This window comes from Colobus angolensis, unplaced genomic scaffold (genome assembly GCF_000951035.1).
Source record: "Colobus angolensis palliatus isolate OR3802 unplaced genomic scaffold, Cang.pa_1.0 Scaffold6, whole genome shotgun sequence".
Lineage (NCBI taxonomy): Eukaryota > Metazoa > Chordata > Mammalia > Primates > Cercopithecidae > Colobus > Colobus angolensis.
Window position 1 is genome coordinate 20,286,786 of NW_012119598.1, and position 7,118 is coordinate 20,293,903.

Below are 7,118 nucleotides of genomic sequence, written 5' to 3' on the forward strand. Positions count from 1 at the left end.
AAAAAAAAAAAAAAAGATAAAGAAGTCTTGAAAGAGCAAGAAAAGCACGCATCACAGGTGATCCTCAATAATATTAACAGTTGATTTCTCATTCAGAGACTATGGAGGCCAAGAGGAGGTGGGATAATGTGTACAAAGCACTAAACAGTCCGGGCGCAGTGGCTCATGTTGGTAATCCCAGCACTTCGGGAGGCCAAGGCGGGCAGATCACTTGCGGTGAGGAGTCTGAGACCAGCCTGGCCAACATGGTGAAACCCCATCTCTACTAAAAATACAAAAATTAGCTGGGCGTGGTAGTGTTAGCCTGTAATCCCAGCTACTCAGGAGGCTGAGACAGGAGAATCTCTTGAACCTGGGAGGTGGAGGTTGCAGTGAGCTAACACCATCACACTCCAGCCTGACTGACATAGCAAGACTCCGTCTCAAAAAAAAAAAAAAAAGCATTAAACAAAAAAGACTGTCAACCAACAATACTACACCCAGCAAAACTACTGTTCAACAATGAACAAGAAATTAAAACATTCCCATATAAACAAAAACTGATTTGTCACTAACCAACCTGCCCTATAATACAAAGTCCTCTACCTGAAATAAAAGAATGTGATACATTAACTCAAATCTACACAAAGAAATCAAGAACACTGATAAAGACAAATACATAGGAAAACATAAAAACAGTTAAATGTATTTTTGTTTGTAAATCTTTTTTTCTTTTATGTGAGTTAAAATACAACTGTGTAAAGTAGTAACTATAAATATGTGTTGATGGGCATACAATGTATAAAGATATTATTTGTGTGACAATAATAGCACAAATCTTGCAGGTGAGAAGAGAATATAGCTACATAATAGCAAAATTTGTATATACTATGGAAATTAAGTTAGTAGTAATCTGAACTAGATTGTTATATGTTGACATGTTAGTTGTAACCCCTAGGGAAACTACTAAGAGAATAACATGAATAACACAGAAAAAGAAACAACAAGAGAGTTAAGATGGCATTTTTGGAAGAAAATATGATTTCATCAAAGAAGACACTAATTGAGAGGTAGAGGAATAAAAATAAGACAGTACCAGCAGAAAACAAAACAAGAAAATTTAAAAGAATAGTAGAGATGAATCCTATCTTATCAATCATTACATTAAATGTGAATGAATTGAACAAGGCAGAGATGTACAAAAAGCATTTCTAAGGAAAACCATGATCTAACTATAGCAATATAAATTTGTATGCACCTAACAACACAACACCAAAAACTCAAAACAAAACTAACAGGATTGAAGGAAGAAACAGACCATTCAACATTAATATTTGGAGACTTCCCCAATATCTCACTTTCAATAATAGATATACATTTAATCTACATATTTCTCTCTAAGCACTGCTTTCGCTGAATTCCATACACATTAGCATGTTGTATTATACATTCATTCATCTCAGAGTATTTTTAAATGTCTCTTGGGATTTCTTCTTTGACACACTGATATTTAGTAGTATGTTCTCCACCTATTAAAATTTATTGAGACTTGTTTTATGGTTTTGTATGTGATATATATTGCATAGGGAGAATGTTCCATGTGCCTTTGAGTAAACTGTGTATTTGTTGTTATTGTTTGGGGTGTTCTATAGACATCTGTTAGGCCTATTAAGTCCATACTTTTGTTAAAGTATTTTTTATGAAATAGAGAAGTTCATAGACAGACATAAGCTACCAAAAATGATTCAAAAAGAAACAGAAAATTTGACTACACCTACAGTAAGTAAAGAGATGGAATTTATAATCAACAAATTTCCCACATGGGAAAGCCTAGGACCTGATGACTTTGTTGCTGAATTCTACCAAGCTTTTAAAAAGAGTGCCAAATCTTTCTCCAGAGCTTCCAAAAAAAAAAAAAAATCGAAGTGGATAAAACACTTTCAATTCATTCTTTGATGCCAATATTTTCTTGATATCAAAACCAAACAAAACATTTTGGGGAAAAAAACTGCAGACCAAAATTCTTTATGAATATAGATGCAGAACTCAACAAAATATTGGCCAACCAAATCCAGCAACATATAAAAGACTGAAAAATTGCCCCAGATTGAAGGAACTAAGGAGACACAATGACTAAACATATCGGGTAATTATATATTGAATCTTGGAACAGAAAAAGAACTTAATTTTAAAACTGGTAAAGTTAGGCCAGGCGCAGTGGCTCATGCCACTGTAATCCCAGCACTTAGGGAGGCCGAGGTCGGCAGATCACAAGGTCAAGAGTTCGAGGCCATCCTGGCTAACATGGTGAAACCCCATCTCTACTAAAAGTAAAAAAATAAAAAAATTAGCCGGGCATGGTGGCAGGTGCTCACAGTCGCAGCTACTCAGGAGGCTGAGGCAGGAGAATCACTTGAACTCAGGAGGCAGAGGGTGTAGTGAGCCGAGATTGCACCACTGCACTCCAGTCTGGGCAACAGGGCGAGACTCCATCTCAAATAAATAAATAAATAAATAAAAATTGGTAAAGTGTGGATGAAGTCTCCAGTTAACAGCATAGTACCAATGTTAGTATCATTTTGATAGTTTTACTGTGCTTGTGTAGGCTGCTATCATTAGGGAAAGGTAGGAAAACTATGTAAAGGTAGATAGGAACTCTACCATCTATAGTATGTCTAAAATTATTTCAAAATAAAAATTTTTAACAGAAAACTCTCCCTAATCGAAATGTTCGTCAGAAGTAGAAGAGATAAATAAATTATTATAGCTACATTTTGATAAAAGAGAGAAGGTGTAAAGATACGGAGAGGATACCAGGGTAGTTTCTGAGATGCTGTCCATGTTCTATTTCTTGTCTTGCATTGTGGTTGCACAGTTTTCAGTTATTCACTTTGTGAGAGTTCATCAAGAAGTAATTCAATTGTGCTGTTACATTTCAGACGTAGCACTGGCTTCTAAATTCAAATGGTTCTATTAAAATCAAGATTCATGAATCAGGTTTAAATCTAAGGCGAACAGCGTTAACTGTATCAGAGAATGGTCTGATGCCTAAACGAAAATGTTATTACAATGTAGCATTTGATTAATGAAAACACAGCCCCCATAAACGGGTAAATCTCAAAAACATCCACTAGAGACCAATAGTTTGTGTTGTTTCTCTTGAGTTTTCTACAGGGACAGTTATAATATCTATAAATAACAACATTTTCTTTTCTAAAGTTAAATTTTGTTTTACCAGTCCCATGTAATTTCTTCTAGTTCCAAAAAACTGTTTAATAATTTGGAAGGCATAGGTATTTCAATGACTTCAGCTCTACTTAACAGAAACCCCAAATACACAGGGCTTAAATAAATCAGATTAATTACTTCATTTCATATAACCCTAAAATAGAGTTATTTCAGGGCTGGTAAATGTATCTCCACAACATTATTAAATGATCCAGATTCTTTCTATCTTTTCTCTCAGCCATCCTCAGAAGGTTGCTCACTCCTCATGGTTGCAAGAAGGCTGCTGTAGCTTCCGTTTCTGTATTCTCAGTGAAAACATAATAAAACCATAACACAGTGACTTTTATGCATCATTTATGCCCATTTTCCCAGAAGCCCCACAACAGACATCTCACATTTTATTTTTATAATTTTATTGTACATTCTTTTCTAAGGCAACCTTTGCTTAGGCAAACAGAACATTACCAGGACTGGCTTCGACTTATCAAGATGCATCCTCTGGGACTAAAGAGGGGCCCAATATCCAATGGAGTACATAGACACACAGTGCCTGAATCATATTGAGGTTCTATTAGCAGAAGGAAGAGGAAATAATTCTTAAGTAGGAATTCACCAGCTGTTAGAAACAGCATCATTTTATTATTCTTTACTGTAATAATACATTATTTACAGGGGATTCAGTGTTCCCCATGAGGAATGATGCAGCTGTTGGTTGAGATACTCTTTAGAATACTAAGGAAGTACCATTCTATTTCTAGTATTCTGAGAATTTGTATTGGCAACAATATGTATGTAGTACTTAGTCAAATCCTTTGTTTTGTGTAAGTTTCTGTTTCTGTCTTTGCTTTTTCACTTTGGTTGGGGTAGAGTTGGCAATTGGCCTACAGGCTAACCTTTAGCTTATTGACATGCTTTGTTTCATTAAGAAACTTTGTAATGTCTAATGTTGCATCCTCTTTATTTTCTCAAAATATACCTTCTTCGGGCATGGGAATATTTGGTTTTTAATATAATTCCAGATTTTACCTAAAATTGTTCTTCAAACAAGTATCTGAATTGATTTAACATACACATTTACAAAACAGGTTTTATGTAATGGTTTTATGGAATGGTTATAATAATCATAAAATGATTTGAAAGCTTTCTATTTTTCATTTATTCAATGAAATTTTTTAAAAAATTCTTTTCTGTATCATTAGGTCCTAGAACCTTTCTAGATCTTGGTTCTTGGTTTAAGTTTTGTAATTTAGGAAAACAGATCAGTTTTATAAATTTTTTTCTAGAAAATCATGAAATGATAAAAACATAAATAAAATAGCTTAAAGGCATACAAAGTATTATCTTGTATTTTTTCCCTCAGTAGTTATTCATTTCTAATTTTAAGTATTTACATTATATTATCTTTAGATTTCCCAAAGGGTTTTCTATTTTATTAAAATTTTTAAAAAACCAGCTCTTGGATATATTTGCTAAATCATTAACTATCAGCTTTTGTTTTTGATATTTTTTTTTCTTATTTTTCTTTGAGTTCCTTTGCTGTGCATACTCAGTTTCTATGATTGAATATTTTATTTACATACTTACATTATTCTAGCATAATGTTGCAACTCAAGTATCTGAAGTGGTGTGTAAAAAATTATTTGGCCACCTGTTATAGTGATGTTTTAATCACATTATGATTACTTCTAAAATACTCTAGAATTAAATATGTTACCTTATTGCTCTTTACTAATCATAAAATTTTAAGCAATACAGAAATATGAAATAAAAAATACACTTTCTACTGTACCTTACCTCAAACCAGCTTTCTTTCCAATGTTACCAACTGCTAATAGTCCCTTTATTGTTTTAAACATTTTTTACTTACATTAATATGCATTACATTTTTTAAAGGCTGTAAATGTTCATTCTTATGTTCATATCATTGCCTGCATGTACAAATATTTCTTTATAATAGATTTCAGTGAGTGAGTTTCCTGGGTCAAGGTGTATATACATGTTTAATTTTGATAAGAATTCTCAAATTGCTCTCCACAAAAGGCTGTATTAGTCCACACAACAATAGTATGTATCCATGCCCATTTTCCTACATCCTGGCCAACCTTGATATATAACCAACATTTTAATTTATAATTTGATCACCATGGTTTTTAGCAGATAAGTTTTAATTTCTAAAAGCTTGGGTTTTTTATGTTGTTGGTAGTAGTTGTTTAGTCTTTTACTATTGTTTCAAAATTTTCTTGCAACAGTTCAATACAAGAATGTAAACAATAAAAAACATATTTTTCAAAATGTATTGAGATTTCCTCTGCAGCTTCTATTGGTAAAATTTGCCATGAGTGCCTAAAAAGTGAAGCATTTTCTCTGAAAAATACACACTTTAAAATATGTTCAACATGAATGTATTATTATTATATTGTTTGGGTTATCATATCTGTATTTTATATCTAGCTACTATACTTTCAAAACTAAAAAGTTGTTTAAAATTTTAATTACTATGCAAATGTATTATAGCTTTCATTTAGTTAGAATGTCTGTATATTCCTGAAGTTAAATTATAGAATCCTAGTCTAAGAAAACACATCAACATACTTATAGTTCACATGTAAATGATACTGTATATATTTCTAAGCAAATAACAAGTCCAGGCTTCTGGCTTCCTCCTTTCAACCCAGATTTGGAGATGCCAATGGCAACTCACAGAAAGTATTAATGAAAATCCTAGGGAGTGACAGAGGTGAATCAGCCCCAGTATGTGGGAAACAGCTTCCAGTAGGAGAGCTCCAGGACGGGCGTGCATTTGTGGCCTGGCCTAGGGAGAGTTTTCTAGTAGTGCCCTTTTCTTTAATTGCTTGTACCTTTGCTCCATTGGACAGCCAATAGCAATAAATATTTCAATGATCCAGAACATTTTTCTGCATTCCCTGAACTAAGCAATAACCTTAAAATGTGTCTACTCTTGGATTAAAACACAACTTGGATCAGAGGCACTGGGGAATTTTCTCAGCAGCCAAGAGATGCCTGGGGAGGTAGAGAGGCATGGATTACAAGGGAGAGGCTCCCTGTTCTGAAGCACTGCTCCTTCCATTCTCACTGGAGCGAGTGAAAGCTTAAAGCCCAGGCTTTCATCAATTCCCATAAAGTTGACAAAACTAGTCAATACAGCTGATGATGACAGAGGATAAAATTTCCGTTACTGTGAAACCAATAGTTTTGAGGACTTAAAATGAAAGCAAAATAACAAATTGAGGGAGCTCTACAAAAGGAGACAGACCTAATAAAAAAGAAAGGAGAATTTAAAATACTCATAGATGGAAGAGAACATTTGGAACATGAGGTAGAAAACAGCAGCTATGCAGAAAAATCAATTGGAGGTATTTGGGATAAGAGATATAGTGTTGAATAATCTCAATGGATAGATACATTTGGTGAGCAAGGGGTTAGGTCAAAGAATATTTCCAGAAGGGAATCAGGAGAGGATAAGTGAGAAAGGAAAGGTAACAAACAGGGAAGAAGACAGGAGACATTCAACATCTACCCATAGGAGTCCCAGAAAAAAAATGTAAACAGGGGGAAAAATTTGAGAATATAGTGGCAGTTTTACAAACAGTAAATGTTGTCATAATATTTTGGAATAGCAGGGCTCAGAAAGTGTCACATAGGGTAGAAAAGTACCCTAGATGCATTTTAGTAAAATTTAAGAACACCATAGACAAAGAAAAACTACAACAGATTCTAGAAAGAAAAATCAGATTCTCTCTAAGGAGTAAACATTGGATTGGCATTAAATAGCTTAACAGCAACACTGACTTAAGAAGATAATCAAATATTATTTTGAAAGGGCTGAAGAAATTAAATTTTAATAAAGAATTTCATATATACCTCAATTTGCACTTAAGATAGAGGATTAA